Genomic DNA, 22,500 nt, shown 5'->3' with positions numbered 1-22,500 from the left:
TGGAGGATTAACCGAGCTCAACGAAACGTTCGAAATATATCTCAGCTGGCAAATCATGTGTGACCATTTGTGTACATAAGTTTAAATATTATTTAGTTCTCTTGTGGTGCGCTCATTCCGCGCACTTGACACAAACCCTCGATGGCGGTCTCTATCGGACTTCCCTTTGTAAAAAAATCGTTTGAAAGAGATGGTGCTGTGTTACACATAGAGCTACGATTCGGTTGATCTGCCTCTTGTATCGCAACCATTTCGCTGCCATTGGAGGCTGCCATACACGCCACCACAAAATACGAAATAAATTAAATAATTGAATTTAATTTAATTTAATCACTTATATTGCGCGCATCCATTAATATGATCATACGCGCATTAGAGGAAGATGTTAAAATTCAATCCATTTAATCCAAAGACTGTCTTGTAGCATTCTACTACAGATATTCTCTGCGATCTTTAAGAGTATTCTATTGTTGTAGCGCACATATTGTTCTTCGTAGGGCAAAGCCTGCGGTTTTTCGCCAAGGGCAATTCTCCATGCTCTTCGCTGTACTTTCTCTATGGCACACCACCATTTATCTCCTCTACGACGCTCATCTTGACTCTAGTGAACATCGTCTTCCTCTAACTCCGGAACTGTCTCACATACGTTCAAAAGAATAAGGCTCCATCTCAGCCATAATCGAAGCTAATTTCAACCCGACACAAGATTCTTTAAAAATTTTGTTGACATGAAAAAATCCATGTGCGCAGTGATGACACAACATGGTGGCGGGCATTCCTAATATGTAACCGGAAGAAAAGAAGTCCAAAATGGCGGACGTTCAATTTTGAAAAATGACCATGGGTTTTGGACTTTTTGCGTCACTTTCGAAAGGTAAAATTCACTTTTTCTTGCTTTTTACTACAAATCTAAGCTTGAATAGTTTGAGTAGTTTGAAGCTCCCATATAAAATATAACTCCCAGCCTTCCGTTCTGCTTTAAGTTCCGACTTGCTATTTAAACAAATGTGCTGAACACAGTGCGTGCCAAAACAAAGTTGAGAAGAGCCAAGACGCATTTGTTGTCATTTAATTAGGAGTGATGAAAGCATAGAATGTATTGGCACTTCTTACTGCGAGTGTTCAAAAATAGGTGCAGCTATGACCAAGCGGATCCCATTTTGATACCATTGCTCATTTATTGAGCAAAGGGAGTTCCCTGTCACTTGTGGCAGTAAGTTCTAATGTTACAGCCAACTAGTAAAAGTGCTTAGAAAACGGCTATTTGTTTTAAGAAATGAAATTGCTTTTAACTACAAACAAGATCTTATAACCGCGCTTTGAAAATTTATCTGTTTTCTTACCACTATAGTGGCAATGTAGTACACATTCCAAAGCAGTCTTTGTTGATTCACTATGACTATAGACACAAAATCACCTGTTCAATCTGTAGCACAACAACTGACAACAACGACTGCACACGAACTTATTGCACTATCACTTATAGCCGAGGTGAAATCTCCGAGGAATCTCAGATGACGTAATGGTCTTAATTAATCTGGAACTGTCATCAGGATATCTATGGGTATGAACGATACGATAATAACACTTTTAACAACTTAGTGCTTTCCTTTCTAAAAGTCGCGATTAAATTTAACTGGTTTTTTACACGAGTAAAGGCCTAGCAAAGTAGTCACACGCGTCACTTAATTTAAGAATTACGTTACCCCCGGCTATCTTTAGTACGGTGGTTATTTCCCTACCAATGAAAGTTGAAACGTCGACACATTCCATGGATGGCATAATGACCTTTTATGTATTCAATACTCGCTTCGAATCAACCCCTTAAATCACACAAAAAGGCAATATACGTTGTACTAAATAAAGAGTGGAATATATTCATAAATTTTAAGTACATTAACGTTTTAACAGCTTTTGGCGAATACCGGTAAACATCATAAGTTGCGTGATTCGAAGTGCCACGGACTATATGACCGAATAGAAATTTGGGTCTGCTCACCAACAAAACTAAATTTTATATGTTTTCTTACTACTATAGTCGCAACGTAGTACACATTCCAAAGAAGTCCTTGTTGATTCACTGATGACTATAGAACCAAAATCACTTGATCAATCTGTTGCACAACAAACTGACAACAACGACTGCACACAAAGGTATTGTACCATTACTTATAGCCGTTGTCAAATCTCCGATTGCACCATCAGTCGTAGCCGTTGTGAAATCTCCGATGACGTAATAGTCTTAGCTTTCTTTCTTAACAGTCACGATTACATGTTTCAATAAGACACAAAAAACATATTTTTGTTGTAAATAAAGAGCAGACTATATTCATACAATTTGAAGTACATTAACGTTTTAACAGCTTTTTGGCCAATAAACATCATAAGTTGCGTGACTGGAAGTCCCACTGACTATGAGACCGAGTGGAAGTCTGGTTCAGCTCTCCGACAAAACGAAAAATAAATAACTAAATAAATAAATAAACCGATTGCAGAGAAAGAACCGCGCTCGGCCCATGGCTGTGCGGTTAATAAACAACCTGCAGAGCAAGATGTGTATGAACATCTACCTTCACGATTCTTGTCTGCAAGCAGTCCTTGTTGATTAACCGATGACTACAGACACAAAATCATCTGATCAATCTGTAGCACAACAACTGAGAACAATAACTGCACCCGCACGTATTGCACCATCACTTATAGCCGATGTGAAATCTCCGATTGTACCATCAGTTGTAGCCGTTGTGAAATCTCTCATGACGTAATGGTCTTAATTAATCTGGAACTTTCTTCGGGATATGTATGGGTATGAATGATAGGATGATAACACTATTAACAACTGACAGCTATCTTTCTTAAAAGTCAGGATTAAATTTAATTAGTTTTTTGCAGGAGAAAGGGCTAGCAAAGTAATCACACAATTCAAGAATTACGTTATCCACGGCTATCTTTAGTACGGTGGTTATTTCCCTACTTATGACGTAATCCTTGCACATTCTGACACTTTCTTTGTTTGGCATGCAAATATCTAATTCCACCTCACCCGATTTCTGAACTCGCTTAAATAAAACAGCACGACAATTCAATTGCCTTGTCTAAGAATACGAAAAATACTGGGAAAATTACAGTTAGGTCAACGACTGTCGCTCCCTGCGAAACAAAAGTTGAAAACAAGCACGATCTTATTCAACACACTGCCCAAGCGAAAGTTGCAACATCGACACATTCCATGAATGACGTAATGGCCTTTTTTGTATTCAATACTCTCTTCGAATCAAGCGCTTCAATAGCATAAAAAAGCAATATATTTTGTTTTAAATAAAGATTGGAATATTCACAAAATTTTAAGTACATTAACGTTTTAACAGCTTTTGGCGAATAAACATCATAAGTTACGTGATTCGAAGTCCCGCTGACTATATGGCTGAGTGGAAGTTTGGGTCTGCTCACCAACAAAACTAAACAGGAAGATCTTTTTGATCTTATAACCGTGTTTTGAAAATTTATCTGTTTTCTTACCACTATAGTCGCAACGTAGTGCAAATTCCAAAGCAGTCCTTGTTGATTCACTGATGACTATAGACACAAAATCACTTGATCAATCTGTAGCACAACAACTGACAACAACGACTCTTGTCTAAGAATACGAAAAGTACTAGGAAAATTACAGTTAGGTCAACGACTGTCGCTCCCGGCAAAATAAAAGTTGAAAACAAGCACGATCTTACTCAACACAAATTTGGTTTTATCAACGGAGTTGATAATATAAATTGCCCACCGTGTAGAGATTTTAAAAGCTGACGTTTCGAGCGTTAACTCTTCGTCAGAGCGATTCGCTCTGTACTTTGGGAAACTCTTTCGCCAATGTGAATGAGTTTGACTCCCATCAAGGCAAGGAGCGTAGTGTTTTTAATCAAGGATTTTGACCAATATCCTAATTTCTTCCTGTTTTGTCAAATATGTTCCCACATTGGTTTGTCCCTCGTCTTAATAGATATGGCTCCTTCACAATATTGGAAAAACTAGAAGCTTCAAAAAAGCTTAGACTGGGTTGCCTGTGGTACGCGTTACACATAAAGGAAAGAAGGCACTGAATTGGGTGGTATTGAACTACAGCGTTCCAGTTAATTTTTTCAAGTGGGGCGTATTAAGACCATTTGAGGGGTCACCCACATGTCGCGCCAGCAGAGGCCCTTTGGCTCACACTTTCACACGTTTAATGATTTTGTAATGTCCTGTCCCATTTTGAGGTCTTTTAGTTTTGTAAGCTTTGGAAATTCAGTTTAAAGATAACACTCACGCTCTTGCGTAAAATTCACTCGTTTCTTCTTTAAATAAATAGTCTGCAAACAACTAACTGAAATTGTTCTGACCGACGTTTTCCAGCATGTTGCAGTTGCACTAAGCAAACGTTTATTGCGTACACTAAGAAAGGACTGAAGGTGTTGTTGCCGCTTCACAATTGCTCTTCTTGTTAGTCTAATCTGATGCCAGGTCAAAACATTGTTTGGCTTTGCGTTTGCACCAGAAAAAGACAAGCCAAAAGACAGACAAAGAAAAAAATTACACAGTTTTTATATAACTCTGAATCGAATTCTCATCGAAAGATTAATGACAATCGATCTTAAAAACACGAAAATTTCTGCAGTCTCTAACTTTTATGAATAAACGGAAAGGTCATGCATGATATTTTGTACTGTGCGAGCAGAGTCTCTTTCGATCTTCCTAGATAAGTCGGGAAGAGGAAAGTAGACTCTGCCAGCTGGCTCGACTTTCTTTGATTTGCCGCTCATCCAAAGAAGTGGATAAGACAGTCCAGTTTCGACTTGTCAAACCTTTTTTTTTTTAATTTGTGCGCATGATCAATCGCCACGCGTCATCAATATTTTTTAAATTTACAACAGCGTGACAATTTTTAACTGTCTAAATTTCCATGAGTATTTCCTCCGTATGTCGGTTACAGAAACTAGTTTGCCAGAATTGAGAAACCTATTAATTTTTTCAGTAAAAACTGAAATGGCAATTCAAAAACTTGAACTATCTTGAGTTTCGAAGGAAATGATTCCTTGATTGTCGTGTGTTTGCCACAGTTGTTCGAAAATATCCCCACTGTTGGTTTTTGCGGTTACTAGTCACACGTGACTGACTCCCGAATACGTTTGAATTTAGAACTCATGCTCAACACGAAATGTCGAGCCGACTGGCAGAGTCTACTTTCCTCTTCCCGACTTATCTAAGAAGATCGAAATAGACTCTGCTCGCAGAGTAGATTTTTTGTCAAAAGGAAGAAATTGATCACATTATATTAGTATATAGAGTATATATATAAGAGTGAATTGAACAAACTTCGAACAAATTTTTGACTCCGAAGTGTACCAAAGACGCGAAAATTTACGGTTCTACGGAATCCACGAAAAGACTCCCGATGAAGATACTACGGCGATCCTGTATAATTTTTTAGAACCTAAGTTGGGAATGAGCAATGCCCGTGATATAGAGTTTCAACGAGTGCATAGAGTTGGGAAACGGAAACAAGGTTCAGAACCCAGAGCAATAATTGCACGTTTTCTTAGATATCAAGATCGTGAAAATGTTTTCGCCCATCGTTCTTCTATTGCGGGGAAACAAGGTTTAGGAATTGGTGTTGACCTGCCAAGGCAAGTGGTTGAAATTCGCAAGAGGCTCATCCCGAAAACGTTGGAAGCTAGAGGGCAGGGGAAGCGAGCTGCTTTTAGCAGATCGGAACCATACACGTTATTCATAGACCGAGTGCAATATACGTGATATCCTTTGCTTAATCTTCAAATATCCTTTGTCACTACCTAGTATTAGCAATTTCCGAGACTTTATTATTGCTTTAAATTTTAAATTTGATCTCTCTTTTTGTATTAGCTGTAGGGGCTCGCCTTTTTTTTTTTCTCTCTCTTATTCTTTGGTTGTTGACATTATTGTACACGTTTAATGTCTTTCTACCGACTTGGAATAAGGCATGCCAGTTACATCGCCGCCTTACAAAGCCTTACTTTTGTTTTTTAAACAGTTTTTGGGGTATTGTTCTGTAACTCTATTTTCTTTGTATTATGTTTCCCAATTGCTTTATGTATTCTACACTCGGAATAATCGGAGGTGCCCATGGAGGAGAGTGGCCAACAACATTTATTGTAATGTAAATACTAGAAATGGAGATTAAACTGGGTTCAATTAGGGCCTCTTTACACGAGCCCGGGTTGCTTTTTACCCCGGGTTGAATCACCGCGGCGGGTAAACCTTTTGCAGTCAAATGTTTATACGCGTTTACATGAAGAAAGTAGTCAACCGGGTCCGCCCCCCTTGCTGGGTAACCCTTCTCAAGACTCGGGTTGACCCGGCTAGAAGGGTTGAAATTTCTTCAATTTCGTCATGTAAACACTAGCGTATCTGACCCGGGATTGTTTGAACATCACTTTTTTGGCGGTTCAGCGTTCTCGCCCATGCGCAACCTGTACCAAAATGGCTGATAACGTTAACACAAATTGATGATTGTTATAATTGCATGGTTCGTCTGCCATTTTCCTCACTGACAAGTAGTCAACAGCCCTTTCAACCCAGCGAAAGGGAACTGACCCGGGTCAGCCGAGAATGACCCAACCCTCACCCAGCCCGGGCTCATGTAAACGTAATATTCGACGCTGAACTGACCCTGGTCGGTGCCCAACCCGGGCTCGTGAAAAGCGGCCCTTAATGTGCGAGGATTAGGGAACCGGCTTAAGAGACGGGAAATGTTTAATTGGTTGCGAGATAAAAAATACTCCATATACTTTATTCAAGAAGCCCATTGTACTTAAGATAGTATGCACGACTGGCAAGCTGAGTGGGGCTATCAAACCCTTTTCAGTTGCTGTTCTGGCAAAAAGGCTGGTGTTGCAATACTGTTCAATAACAACTTTAATTTTCAAATAGTGAAAACGTTTTCGGATCCCGCGGGACGTTTTATAATTTGTGATTTAAAAACAAATGGAAGGTGTTTAGCTTTAGCAAATGTTTATGCCCCGAATGAGGGTAACTCTTAATTGTGAGGATATAATAATTGGTGGTGATTTTAATTTGGTACTTGATACTGGAAAAGACAAAAAGGGCGGCCTTCCCAGAACGCACCAAAATTCTTTAGACGTGATTAATGCCTTTTGTGAAAATGAAGGCCTTGTCGATGTGTGGAGAGTGTTAAATCCTGATTCTGCGAGATTCACGTGGCGGCAAAAAAGACCTTGTTATGATATCATTCAATCAGGCAATACTAAACTCAACGACTAGTAAAAGCTATTGATTCTAACATGTTTGTGTCCCTTTTTAAAAGTGCCAACACAATGCACATGGTTTTCCGTTTTCGGGGTGTCCATGTAAGTCACTCAGGGGCTCCTAAGGGGATCCCCAAAGGTTTCAATATTACAACAGACCTGAGATCCATTGTAGACTTGTTTTTTCCTTGTTAATCAGTGTATCCTTTGTAATACGAACAAAGCCGATATTTTAACGGTATAAAACAGACCATTCTATGATCGCTCTACATTTTTCTGTGCATTCTAACGATAGAGGCAGAGGTTTCTGGAAGCTCAACACCTCTTTCTTAAATGATCCTGAATATATAAGTCTGATCCAATCAACAATACAGGAAACACAAAACGAGTACGCGAATGATGATTATGTTAACCCTAACCTGATGTGGGAAATGCTGAAACTTAAAGTTCGAGAAAGATCAATTAAGTTTGGCGCATCAAAAAAAAAAGGCAAATGGCTAAGAAACAAAATGAAATTGAACAGCTGATTACAACTTTAGAAAAGCGGTTATCTAGCGTCTCAGGGGATGACCCTCAAAAGCAAAGCCTATGGACACAACTTGGAACAAATAAACTAGAATTAGAAAGAATAGTTGAATGTCAAACTAAAGGTGCGATCCTGGGATCAAAATCTCGATGGTATAATGAGGGTGAGAAAAATACCAAATATTTTCTTAATTTAGAAAAGAGGCATTGTAAACAAGCTGCTATTAGTCAACTGAGAACAAATTACCAAAAATATATATTCACAGATAAAGAGATCTTAAGCGAATGCAAAACTTTTTATAAAGATCTTTATACTTCGAAAGCTGGCGAAGAGGACATTGAGCCTTTTCCTTTTCCACCCAATCGAGAAGAAAAAACTTTGACAGCAGAAGAACGAGCTTTTTGTAAAGGATTAATTAACGAAGAAGAGTGTTTAATATCTTTGAATAGTATGCCTTCAAGTAAAACGCCTGGAACAGATGGATTGCCATGCGAACTTTACATAGTTTTTTTGGAGTGATGTAGGGCGAATTTTTCATTAATTCTTTAAATTATTCTTATGAATCAGGAAGGCTCTCAATATCTCAAAGGTGCAGGATTATAAAGTTGATACCAAAAAAGGACTCCGACCTTAACTTAGTTAAAAGTTGGAGACCACTGATCATGCTCTTAAACTGTGACTACAAGATTGCAACTAAAGCCATATCTAACCGTATAGGAGAAAATATTCGCACAATAGACAGTATCATCAAATATACAGCGGCTAAGGACATTCCTGGGCTTCTCCTCTTTCTTGATTTTGAAAAGGCTTTTGACATTTTTTGTATAAAACTCTTCAACATTTTGAATTTGGACCAAGTCTGATAAACTGGATAAAAGTATTTTACGCTGATATTGAAAGTTGCACTCTTAATAACGGTTGGACGAGCAACTTTTTCAGCTTCGTAGAGGTGTAAGACAGGGCTGCCCTTTGTCTCTTTATCTGTTTGTCCTTGCGGTGGAAATAATGGCTGAAGCATTTCGCAAAAATGCAAGAGTTAAGGGCATTGTCATAAATGGCAAAGAAATCAAATTGAGTCAATACGCAGATGATACGACATTCGTGTTAATGGCTCCGAAGAATCTTTAAAAGAATCTCTTAATTTATTGGATACATTTGGTAAGGCATCTGGCCTCAGACTTAACTGTAGTAAAAAGGAAGCTTTATGGATAGGATCAAACGCAAGGTCAGATTTTAAAATTTGCCGTGAGAGAAATTTCAAATGGCCAAAAGAGAAGGTCAAGACCCTTGGGGTATGGATCTCAACAAACCCAGGCACAACACTGTCCCAAAATTACAATGAAAAACTCGAAAGAGTAAGAGCGATACTAGGCTGTTGGAAGTTTCGTCGACTTAGCCTTTTAGGAAAAGTTGCTGTGCTGAAAAGTCTGGTAGCGTTGCAACTAGTATATATTCTTTCTCCTCTAGAATCAAATTATAAGATTTTAAAAGAAATGAACTCACTTTTTTTTTTAATTTTTCATGGAGTGATAAGGGAGATAAAATAAAAAGAAATGTCGTGATAAATGATTACTTAGAAGGAGGAATCAAAATGATTGACATTTTCTCCTTCAATAAATCCTTAAAAGCCACTCGGATCAAAAAATACTTAGATGTTAACAATAAGGCACTTTTAAGTACACTAATATCACCTTATGGAGTACATTATCCAAAAATATTCAAAACTCTGACTCTGTATCAAGCTTCAAAACACAAATTAGTAAAATATTATTGTAATCATTTAATCATATTATTTTATTCTATAGTCTTGATGTATTCATAATTTGTATTTATATTTATCTGTGTATATTGTACATTTATTTAAGTATTGTATTTATTTAGGTCAAGGACACCTGGGAGAACAGATTGCTGAAGGTGCTCCCTGGTTAAATAAAGCTCATTATTACATGTTAGGCAACCATAAAGGTGCACGTGATCACCTTGTGTCAACTGAATGAACTACGGGAAAGCATGTTAATCGTTCGTCGTTTTCAGAGTAAAACAACGTCTTTGGTTTTTTAATTGTGTTGTACTATTTAACTGAATATTTACATTTCATCCGTCGGGTTCCTGAGAAACGTATCTATTTTGACTTCAGGGTGAACAATTTCCACAATCGCGAGGTTGAGCGGCCATGTAATTGAAAATCTGAACATCCATGAGATACAAAAACAGACTTGCGAATTATCGCAAATCACAATGCTGACAAGCACAAAAGCAGAAGAAATGGTTAATAAATATGAAGGTTGTTACTATCTGAATGTTTTTTTCAATGTGATATGTCAAACGGCCAAGTGGATGTTATCCATAATAGGGCAAGTTCGGGCGATTGAGCGTGTGACCCGTTATAAACATTTTTTCACAAAATGTTCCCGAATCGTCAAGTATCACCACAGAAGACAAGAACATCATTCTAAAAGCTTATTCAACGCAAAAAGTAGGTTTTGGAAGTAATTTTGAGATTGGAAATCAAGTTTACGGCAGACAAGAATAACATAGTTACGTGTATTTATATTTAATTAAGTTAACACCACAGAAAGACGCTTAGGCCCGGTTTAAACGTCGAACTTTACATGTGCTGAATCTAATGCCAGTTTGGGTCGACCCAAATAATTAAGTTAGACGGTTGATTCAAACGTCGAACCTTATTGGGTCGAACTTAATTGCCAAAGTGAACACGACACTTTTGTAGTCAGCGGTTATTGCCTTCCAAAATTGCGGGAAAAAATGCGGGAAAGACAAATTCTGGAAACGAAGAGCTTGTTTTTCTTGCATGTGCGATCAAGGAGGGAAGAAGAAGGCGACTCCAGATGCAGTTAGCGTTAAACAACCTCGCTGCCAGGAGAAAGCGATTTTTGAATTTGACTTTCCTTCTAGTATTGCTGATTTCCCAAAGGAACATCACAGTCCCTCGTCCAGTTCGTTCTTGTCGTCGGCTGAAAAGAAATACTGGCTGGTGGGAAAACGTTTGCAATACCTATTCAGATGCAAGGTTCAAGAAAACCTTCAGAGTTTCCCGGGATACCTTTAATTTCATCCTAAAGCGTATTGCACCTTTCCTTATTCGGCAAAATGTAACGGAAGAACTGATAACGCCAGCACTGAGGCTTGCAATTTGTCTGTACAGACTAGGCAGAGGAGATTATCTCTATACCATTTCAGAAATGTCTGGACTAGGAGTTTTCACTGTCTCCTCAATCTGTCAGGAAGTCTGTCAAGTCCTGGTGGATCATTTATGGAATGAGACAGTGTCAACTCACATGCCTCAGACTGAAGACATGGAGGAATTTTGGCAATTTCCTTGCTGCTGGATAGCCATAGATGGCTCTCATATTCCCATGAAATGCCCACCTGGAGGACTTCAGGGATGCAAAGAGTACCATAATTTTAAGAATTTCTACTCTACTGTCCTGATGGCAATGGTAGATTCACATTACAGATTTGTGTGGGGCAGCTGTGGGTTTCCAGAAAATTCCCAGCAACGTAACTTTAATTACCGCTTAAGCAGAGCCCGTGTGGTTACAGAGGGTGCTTATGGGCAACTCAAGGGTAGGTAGAGGATGCTACTTCGAAAGAGTGAAAGCAGTCAAGATAATGTCCGCAGCACTACATTGGCATGCATGGTTCTCCACAATACATGTATTGCACGAAAATGCTTTACTATTGCCACAAAAACTATCCAGTTAAGCTCGCATATTACACAACATGATGAATTCATAAGGGCCACCTTTTCCAGCGAAATATTTTTTGAAACAAACAACATATTTGCTACTACAGGCAAAAACCCCTTCCTATTTCATTACGTGCGTGAAGACAAGAAACTCAATCGTGTCAAATAACACTCCATGTCAAAAACGCAATAATTTTCCCACCAGTGTTCAGCATCAAACCTTTTCCTGAAAAACCCTTTACTTGAATTATCAAACAAAAAATGTGTAACACAGCTTTCCTTCAAATAATTTTTGACTAACAAGAATTAGTGAAATTTCCAATTGTTACCGGGAGACTGTGCAGATCCAGTCCCTCTGGACTCAGAACAATGGTTCCAATTGTGAGAGGAGAATATCAGGTAGAAGAAAAACAAGCTATGCGTTATTAGTATTCCCTTTATAAAGAATACTAACGAAGAGTGTTTTGTCAAGCTATAAACCCCAGACACGTGACGTTTTGTTGGTGTTTTGATAGGCTATTAGGCTCATGAATTATGAATGAGTTTTGAATTTTTCCTCAAGCGTCTACACTTTTCTTTGCTATTTTATTTCTAGAATGTTGACTCACACTTTTCATGACGAAGGACTTGGGAGTAATCGCTGATTTATCTCTTTAGCGGGAAAGAGTATTTTTAGACAGACAGTGCTCTCATAGCCGTCGTCGTCCTTAGTTTAAGAGGGGACGATCTTAACTACCAAAACGTTACTATGGACCACTTTAAATTGTTATTTCTCTTATCCTTTTTGCCAAGTGTGTTCTATTTAACATTTCTTTGTCTGGTTCGACTCACAACCATATTTGGTAAATCACGTGACCACAACATAAAATGTCAAAAACATCAGCGAGTTAACTACTTTTTTCACAATTTTCTAACGTAATAGTATGAGAGCATTCTAACACAAAATCTGTAGCGTGGGATTAAAAAAAATAGTCACTAGTTTCCCCATTCCATTATGCAATACGTTTTGGGGGTTCTTTTTACATGTACATGAAAACAATACAAGTTAATTACTCTTGGGACTGTATCATGTTTCTGTGAGCTGGATATCTACTGTTGTAATGCAAATAACTCCCCTTGATGAACTTTGGGACTTGCGAAAATGGCGAATTTCTCAAAAACTTATGACGTCATAAGGTCCTTAGTCCAAATAGAAATTCCATGGTACAGTTTTCGAAAAATGATGGGACGGTTCCCATCTGGTGAAAAAACTGCCTCTTCCTTTCGTTTCCTGAGAATTTTTTTTTTTTTCATGTTTTTCACTGAAACGCACGGCAGAGGACTGGGGCATGTTGCGCATGCGTCTTTTGATTGAATGATGCCCGATTGCCATTGAAAAAGTTAATTCAAAGAACCATTCATGTAACCTTTTTGTAGAGCTCTTGACTAAAAAGATTCCTTAGTAATCATTATCTTTCTGCTTTTAAGGGCTACCTTAACTTTTTATTGTGTATACTCCGTGCAGATGGCATTTACTAACTTCCCTCCAAATTCGATTTTTTTGGATCTTTCAGTTCTCCTTGCATTAAATCACATCCTCATTCTTTAGCTCCTCTAGCCAAAGGGAATGTAACGGTAAGGTCGTGCTAGTCTGTCAGGACTGGGCTTCAAGCAAGTAATCCCGGACAAGAATCTTACTCAGGGTATATGTTGCATCAAACGGGTGATCTGATCGGCGTATTTTTGAAGAAAGAAATTAAAAGCTGGAGTCGATAAAAGTACTGGGCCCGGTTGTTCAAAAGCTGATTTAACGTTAATCCCAGATTAAAAATTAACTAAGGAGTTATTTCTCTACTCCTAAATGCTTTTCAACGCTGATATTCAGCAAATTTTAAATTAGAAGAAGTCAATCTTGAAAAACAAAAATAAGCGAAAGAAACTTTCACCAAAAAGTTGAAAACATGAAACAAAAGTTTACGCTAACCCTGGATTAAGTTAATCGGCTTTCGAACAACTGGGCACTGGACTTTTAAACCGAAAAACCCCTATGAGTGGAAGGGAGAGAATTTTCTCAATTCCATGGTGAGGAATTCAAGTCCTTGGTGATTTCTGTGTATATTTTAACTTTGTTTGAAGGCAATTATTATTACTTACGTATTGATTACTTACCCCATAAAGTGCCGTGGACTATTAGATAGGAAAAACTTCTCATGATGATGATCTTTATTTTGAAGAAGATATGAGGTTTCTGGAGCGTAAAGTGCAAAACAATCCTTGATTATTGTGCAGCAACAGAATTTATTACGGAAATCTGATGTAGTTTTTCATGGATAAACAACGCTTCACTTACCACTTAAGCATTTACAAATCCAGACAAACAAGCCACAGAAAGCCATGAATAAAAGCCGAATGGGAAGTGGTTTTTGTTGTTAGACGTTGTCTTATTCTCTTCTTGTGTACTGCAGCGATGCGTTAAACCAGCCCGAGTCGACTAACAGACAATCACTCGTGCACTTTGTAACTTTCTCCTTCGTCATTTTTCGTTGAATTCCATTTAAATTAACCTTTAACGTTACGGACCACTCCAGTAGTTGACTTTAAAAATCATCACGAATTCGTGGCAAAGTTCAGCAAAATTTTAGGTACATGACTTTTAAATCAAGTTTCATGGCAAATAAGGGTTTCTTTTCCACAGTTGAAGCAAGTACTGTAGATGTACGTAAACAAAAATTTGTAATATGTTCGCGTTGAATTGTGCGTGTTTGAAAGCCTGAGGACAAGGACATAGTAGAATAAATTTGTTTTTTTGTTTTTTTTATAATCTATTCTTGAAGCCGGCATCACGCCTGCAAAAGGTACAATTACCATAATATTATGTCGAGATTTTCACACGCATAAAAGAATGCCTTTGCCCTTAGAGTTCACTCATGCGATACTCAAGAATTCCGAAATCCATATCTAAAGCCGCGTGCAAATGCACTGAATTTGTCCACTGTACAAGCTTTCAACACATTGAGTGTTTGTTGAGGTGGTGTGGCGCTGGCTGTTCAAATCACCTCAACCATGACTCAACATGTTGAGCCTCCCGAAGATTTCACAAAGGCTCATGTTGAATCATGGCTGACAATCTTAGGTATATTCATCACCTTAGAACACGAAAATGCTTGGCTGCACTTCTAGTAAGCGAACTCATTGATGAGGACATATAAAGCATGTATTTTTCTCCAACAAATCAATAAGCTTTTCCGTTTCTTCCTCCGTCCATTTTCTTGTCTTTCCTCTTTTAGAATTTTTGTCATTTCAACCTTCCTGTACAACTTCTAACTCCTGCGACGCCATCTTGTAAAATGTTCGATATGTTTAAACTCCCAATGGATACGCTGGACACTGCGCGTGCGTGGGCTCAACATGTTGAGCGTTGCTGTGCAAATGTACTCGACTTTGTTGAGCCACACATGGATGACCGCGAAACAAAGGAAATGTTGAGCCGTGTTGAGCGAAAAGTTTCACCAGTTTCAAATATGACTCATCAAGACTCAGCACCGCTCAACACCTCTCAACAGGGTGTTCAAATGCGCTCAACTTGTTGAGCTCAACATCTTGAGAGCTTGAAGAGTGGACAAATCCAGTGCATTTGCACGCGGCTTAAAACTGCGAGTCCTCGTTTTTGAAAGGCTGCGCTTTAAACGTGTTTCCTAGAGGAAAAAAGTCAAAATGATAGTGCAGTTTCGTGCTTTGACTGGTCATCCTTTGGAAAATACAAGGCCAGGATTAAAGAATGCTTCTGTTCTCAAGAAACGCCCTCCAGAATCGAATGGAACAATGCTTTCTTTTCGAAAAAGTTTGTCTCTTAAGACGACATATCTTCTCATCCACACGTTTAAAAACTCTATTTTGTCTTTCTTATGAGCTTGAGTGGCATGAAATTTAGTAATTGATGTTTCCCAATAAGTTCAAACAAATTTAATATATTTTATTTTATTTTTTTAAATTTAAGTATAGAAAATACAACGGCAATACAATAGATGACAATACAATAGATGGCAATACAATAGATGACTATTAGAGTCATCTGAGTTTAACCCGCTGGTTTATTATAGTGATTCGCTGCATTCGACGATCTACGATCCACCGGCCCAGTCAATTACGGTAAGTCTTAAACGTTTTTTTCTTTTAAAGGGAATTCAAAGCTCGACATGTATCTTTTAACACTTAAAGACTACAAAAAAGTGCTCAACGGCTACTCGAGATCCTCCCCTCAGCCCCGGCCGTTCGACAAGTGACATTGGATTTTGAGAGAGCAGTCTGGGCCGCTTTAAGAGACGTAATTCCCCTTGTAAGGCTGCTCGGTTGTGTATTCCACTGGACTTAAGTTCTGTGGAGAAAGGTGAGTGAATAATAAGAGGTGGAAAACCTTATTCATGGTAGGTTTGCAAAAGGTTAAAAATAATTCACGCAGTCGAATAATAGGCCGGAAGAATACAAGTTAATTTTTTGGAATGGAGATATGAAATGTTTTAAAAATGTTTTACAAAACTGTCCTTCGAATCAGTTAATTTATTGGGGATTAGAACTCCGTAAAAGTGGCATCAGTAGCCAAATCTTTTTCTTTATCCATGCTAAAAGGTGCAAGAACTCGGCCTTCAATCATCGTATACCCATGACCGTGGTACACACTCATACATGAACAAGATGATGGCGTTATCTTTCCTGCCTGAAGAAAAGATCGAGCCCATGTTTCAAGGGCTTCAACAACAAGCTTCGGAGCCTCTGCAGCAGTTCACAGAGTACGTAAACAATACCTGGATCAACGGTACGTGGCGACCCTCTGACTGGACCGCATTCAAGAAACCATCCGCACCAACAATGATGTTGAAGGCTGGCACAATGGCCTCAACCGCCGTGCCTCTGGACGTGGACAGCTGCCAATGTATTTACTGATAAATTTCTACACAAAGAAGCTACACTTACCGCCCTCCAGATCTGCCTTGTTTCAGAGAGGAAATTGAAAAGAATACAGCGACGCAAGTACCGCGAGCTGCAGGCGAAACTGTTCGAACTTTGGAACCAGTATGAAGCGAAAGAACGATCAGCGAAACGTTTGCTTAAAGCATGCTCCCCACCTCAATGGACCGAGGGAAAGTTATAGTAGATAAGTTCAACTCTTGTTTTAGATCCTTCTAATGAGTTCAATACATTGGATATTTAAGTATGTAGCCGATGTGGATAATTCCCGCTACTTCACACGATTTTGCGTAAGTTAATCTACGTTAAGGTCAATATTTATTTGAAATCGTAGGTTTAGCCGATAAGCTTAGGATATCTATATACAGCAAGTTTTGTACGTCTCTAGGTAAGAGTCATTCGGACGACCCACTCGTCCCCGCATGTAAAAGGAATATTATTAAAAGGCCATAAGTTTCAATATAATAGTGCGTACATGTATAACACGTTGAAGACGATGCTTGTAATGCTCGATTATATTTGCGGCAAGACCGTCAAATCGAGATTGTAATTCGAAACTCGCGTTGTTTTCACAATTTGCATACATCTCGCGTTGAAAAGAACGGCATAGCTTTTACTATGTTGTGCTATGTCTTTCCAAAACATCGATCGATTCCTCCTAGGTATTACACTAGGTAGCCCAAGTCTCAAAAGCTCTCAAAGCGGCGGTTTTAATGTTAAAGTCCGTGACTGGTTGCATTTAGAACAAGACAACAAAATTATTCGTTTCTTGTTTGTTTTTAAACCACTTAGGATAAAGTGAAAGTGCACTCAACAGATTTAATTGGCTTCAAGTTTCATATTTGGAACGAACTGACTATTTTGCGGTACGATCTGACTTGGAACGATCTGACCATGAAATGACCGCAAACCACACGAGTTTCGAATTGGCCCACGATGCGTATGTAAGTATGTGTTTCCCTCTTTTAGCCCCAAGATATTGACCTGCGCCCTTCATAATTCAGTAGCGAATGCCCAAAGTCATTCGGACAGGTCCCAACTGGGATCACAATCCTGGCCCCAGTTGTTCGAAGGTTGGATAGCGCTCTCCACGGGATAATGACTCAATTGGTTTTGCTGGTGTTTACCCGCTGGAAAGTGATTTATCCGGTGGATAGCGTTATCCACCTTCTCAACAACCGAGGCCTGATTTCATAATTATAGTCATATTGTTTTTGTAACTGCTGGTGGCGAAGATGCAGTGACGAAGGACTGACTCAGTTCCTTAATTCCCCGCAACTGTCAGAAAAAGTAATAGTAATAGGACTCAGTGGAGTCCAATTCGGTTTGTAATCAATCATACGAGTGAAAACAAAATTTAAATCAAGAAATGTGATCAATTATCGTCAACGTCTATCACTTCTGAGTTACGCCAAAACACTTTTCTTTTTTGGAGAATTACTTCTTTTGCCAAGGGATGATCTTTTTCAAATTGGCAAGGAGCTAATGAGGTCGGCACTGTCCTTATTTTACTCCACGCACGGCCACCATGGAGGTGCGCGCGTAAAGGATAATTTAAGGTGATTCCTAGGTTTTGCATTGAGCTACCTTACTGCGCATAATCTCTTGTGTCATTGGCGAGCGCATTGGCTAGCATGGCGGGTTTTCATAGACGCCAAGCTTAATTCGTCAAGGAGTGGCTAATTTCTCCTAAACGAGTACGGTTACCTCCATTTTTTATTTCATATTTTTGCTAAGAACGGTGTTTTCATCATAGGGTTGGTGGTGTTGTTATGGATCTGTAAAAGGATAAATACATGACGGCGGTTGCGATTTGCTTGACTCAAATTGGTGGCTCCTGAGATATTCAGTCTCCGGCCTTGGGATTTTATTATAACCGTTGACAACCGAGAAATTGAAAAATGGCTCAAATCGCGCCAGATCTGGAAAATAACCACACAGGAAGGAAGCTACTCACAATGGCAATAAGGTTAGGCTTTGTAATTGAGATTATTTTCATATAATAATTATTACTTCTTAAGCTTTTTATCGGGATTCCCATACAAATTCTACAAATCCTTATATTTTTGTCGGGCATGCTCACACTGAGATTGGGGGGCCTGTGACTGTACTGGAGATGGCCAGCGGATTATCTGTTTTCAATATGGCGGCCGCAGAAACACTGGTTGGTTGAACGGTTGAAAACTTGAACTTATTGCAGGGTTGCAGGTGTGGACATGGGACGTCGAAAAATGATTTTGTTTTACTTCTAAACTATTTTTATGGGAACTCCATTTGGGTGCTCCATGGAGTAGTACTCTAACTCCATGTTTTCAATTTTGGTCTCAACAACGGGAGGTGATTCCCACCGCTATAGCTGTCGACTGACTCTCCCATCCGAAGTATTCTGAGCTTAGAAAACGATGTCACAGACACGTCCTGAAGTTCTGGTGAGTTGCGATTGTTTTGCAGTTAAAATCTGCCCTGAACTCGTCTATAGATGATTTGCAAGCAATGTGGAGAGTCAGAGGCCAGGTACTGATAGGTGTAAATATAATGGATGGCGTAGTGGTTTAATAGAGCCTTCGCCTCCCACCAATGTGACCCGGGTTAGATTCCCAGACTGGGCGTCATATGTGGGCTCAGTTTGTTGGATTTTCTTCTCTTCTCCAAGAGGTAATTTCTCCGGGTACTCCAGTTTTTCCCATCTCCTCAAAAATCAAACCAATCATTGATTTGATTTAGGTTAATTTCGTTACCCTAATTAGTGCTTTTGTGCTAATTTCATTGATACTTAAATAAAGAGCACTTGTATTGAGATTATTTTTGTGCAGTATGATGATCAAAATCAAGCTATAATAACAGCCGTAAACAAAATTTGTAAATTTCATAAAAACTCTTGTAAACAAAATTATGCAAATTCCGACAAAATTTTCTAATATCCAATTTTCAAATGTTATCTAATTATGCTTTTTGCAATGATCTAATTTTCGGTTGAGTGCGTGATATTAATAATATTAATATTTCTGAAATCTGCCTTTTGCAGCAGAGTAACTGTTATAGAGATTTGAATTTGGCCAAACTCCCATACATTAGCTTTAATTTAACCCATTGACTCACAGGGGTTCCCCATTGACTAGTAAAATTGTCTGGCGTTAGACAGAGTAAAATACTAAGTCTGGCCGGCTTAGGCCGGTTTGGACGTCAAAGGGTTAAGCCGCATTTGCCCCCCAACCAAGAGATCTTTTGTTTTCGTCTACCAACATGGCGGCGATGATTTAACGTGAAGACCACCTAATGTATAAAGTAACTTTATTGCATATCATCTCAATATACATGTACTAGCCCAGTTTAACAGACAACTGTATTTGGTAAAATACCTTGCATGCCTGCACGGGTGGCCCAAGCTCACAACACGGGCACTTAAGTGACACTCGATCTATTGGTGTAGTGTTTTGAAGCCCAAAAAACAAACCCACATAAACCTTTAAGGTTTATGTGGGAAATCATCGAAACTGCATAAAATGTAATATTCTGTGAATAAAGGTACTGTAACTTACCTTGTTGCCGTGATGCACAATCTTTGTTATTTACCGGCGTCTCAGACCAATTTGAAGCTTTTTTGGCACTAATTTGATGTTCCACTGCTACATTTTGTAGGAGAAAGACTAGGCTGAACAGTCCTTCCCAGAATGGCTGTTGCTCAAGGAGAAAAAATTGGGCTAGAAAGTAACCTCTCTCAATTTCTCCATAAAATCAAAGAAGAGAGCTTACAGCTCCCTATCAATTCACTTGCTATGCAATTTTATTCAAATAGTTTTCACCGGGAAGCTTTGTTTTGAACAGAGCTTGCTCAGTCAGCTGTTGAAATTTCTAAATACAGTGTAGCCTTGTCGAAACTGCCGTGGACCCGCCGTAACAAACTTACCCCGACCAGGGGTACCCAGCGGTCTTCTGGCGAAGGTTTGCTGGTCGCTAGAGTTAGATACATTAATTTTTTAAAGTTTTCTTTTCAAAGATTGTACTTTTGGTCAACAATGGGTTACAGTGTATATGACAGTTGATGATATTTCACTCATCAGAACACCTTGCAGGTCTTACGTAAGAATATGACTGTACTTACATGCTTTTCCAAACATATTTATAAGTTCATTGTTTTGTTTGCTGTGTACATGGACTCAAGACTCACAGTATGATAATTATACTATGAGTCGTTTTCTCTAACCTAGCCTGTGTTTTGTACCTGCTGGTTGTAATACAAAAATCTATGGAAAAACTATGTTGAATGAAGAAATTTCTGTTCAAAAAATACTACAAAAAATATCTATCATATGTCAAAGTTGGTAGAAAATGATGTTCATGTTACCGGCCGGTATATTAAAATGCTAAAATTGTGGGTAAGACTTTGAAGTATTGTCCACTTCAATGTTAATAGTGAGGTTATGTTAGATGTACAGTGTATGAAGACGACTTCTATTGAAGACTTGACTTTGGATTTCTTTTAAGATTTCTTACCAATTTGAGCTTCTAAATCAGGGTGCAGCTTATCTGCAGGTGTTCACAGTACATTGGATTGTTTTGCAGTATCATTGGCATTTTCTAAAATATTGTAACAGTGTATGTACTGTATTAACAGTTACTGTATCTTTACTCATTGTTTCCTCGCAGAAAACTAGGTAATTGGCATGGGAGGTTATGGATGCTGTACCCAAGACAGCCCAGCTTGCTGGGGTCTTGCCACAGTCCTTTGCTCTGTAAATGCAGAGTCTATAATTCCATTTGACTGGCTCTTGTCAAGCATGGGCGCTGATGTGTCTTTGACTGATTCTGAGGATTATTTGGTGAGTTAGTGTTTTGCAAAAGCCACATATTAGGTACTTTCCTTGGGACAGGCTCATTTGCCTTTCTGCAGTTAGCATCTGTCAAGCTTATTTCCTCCTTGCATTGATAATGATCATGTTACATGTAGCTGGTGTACAATGTAGCTGAGCACAATCGTTCTACTAATCAGGGAGACTGTACATGTAAATCAAATCAAATATTGAAAATTAGCCTATCAAAATTAATCAAGTGGAGAGTTCAAAGGAAGTTTCAGCTCAAAACGAGTTTTTTTTTTTTTAATTATTAAGCACTAATTAATCAGGGAAATGAACTTTTTTTAAAATCTGTATTTCTCATTGTCCTCATTCTTTATGATTTTTTCTTATCATTATCAGCATCGTTGTCCTCAACTTTGTCCTGTGCTCCAACTCTTGGTGCTTATCCTTCTTTCATCCTGCTAATCATTATACATTTATTTTTTATTAGTACATAATTTGTGCAGAAACCCATTCCAGTCCTTGTTGGTCCTTGTGCATTGGTGGGATCTGTATATCCACCGAGTGATCTGGAGAGCATTAATATAAGAATGGAGTACAGCATAAGTGGACCTGAGGAAGTTCATGTACGCTTACTGTAACCTTTTTTTCTACTTCCTCTTACATGTTCGTGTAAATTGATCAAGAGTGGTTTTTTAGTGTCTAACTTAGCCTTCATGAGCAAGAGTAACATCCTCTTCCAGCCAGCATCCTTTGATATTTCAAAATAAAGATTAATGGTAAATGTAATGCAAGGTTTTGCCAACTTCATGCTTGATTAGAAGCATTTCAAAACTTGGTACTCAAAATTTCCTCCACATACCTTGAGTATAAATTGAATTGCCTATGTGCAAAAGATAGCTGGTCTTGCATCGTGTCAATCCTTCAAATGTAGGGTCTTCACGGATTTTGGAATGCATATTACATTGTAATTTTCTTGCCTTACATGCTAATTTCTTCACATTTTGATAATGGTGATGTTGAAATTAAGTCATCTACATGTACATGTAAGTCATTGGACTGTCATGTTACTTTTATCTTTACCGTAAAGACTCGCAGATAAGCTGGCGCACTCGCAGATAAGCCGCACCCCGAGTTTAGCAACTCAAATTTTGGAAAAAAAGTTTTTCATGAAAAAAAACTCGAAAGAAATCCAAAGTCGAGACCATGAAGTGTTCTGTCTTCATCCAAGGCAAAGTCGCCAACAATGGA

At 38.6% G+C, this 22,500-nt stretch overlaps 2 long non-coding RNA genes across 3 annotated transcripts in view; both read left to right on the top strand.

Moving 5' to 3' along the window:
* LOC138038027 (uncharacterized) overlaps nucleotides 1–18,416 on the top strand; it is a 31,418-nt gene extending 13,002 nt beyond the window's left edge. For both annotated transcript variants that reach the window (XR_011130166.1, XR_011130167.1), the window contains 2 exons: nucleotides 17,246–17,397; nucleotides 18,210–18,416. This is a non-coding gene — a long non-coding RNA (uncharacterized lncRNA). The remainder of the gene's footprint in view (nucleotides 1–17,245; nucleotides 17,398–18,209) is intronic.
* Nucleotides 18,417–18,608: 192 nt separating this feature from the next.
* The window catches only part of LOC138038025 (uncharacterized), a 4,776-nt gene continuing 884 nt past the window's right edge, over nucleotides 18,609–22,500 (top strand). Inside the window, exons 1-3 of the long non-coding RNA XR_011130165.1 lie at nucleotides 18,609–18,882; nucleotides 21,101–21,273; nucleotides 21,740–22,500. The exon at nucleotides 21,740–22,500 is cut by the window's right edge and continues 884 nt beyond it. This is a non-coding gene — a long non-coding RNA (uncharacterized lncRNA). The remainder of the gene's footprint in view (nucleotides 18,883–21,100; nucleotides 21,274–21,739) is intronic.

The sequence above is a fragment of the Montipora capricornis genome, chromosome 2, assembly GCF_036669925.1.
Source record: "Montipora capricornis isolate CH-2021 chromosome 2, ASM3666992v2, whole genome shotgun sequence".
NCBI classification, from domain to species: domain Eukaryota; kingdom Metazoa; phylum Cnidaria; class Anthozoa; order Scleractinia; family Acroporidae; genus Montipora; species Montipora capricornis.
Note: the sequence above shows the minus strand (reverse complement) of the source record. Positions and strands in the feature narration are given on the sequence as shown.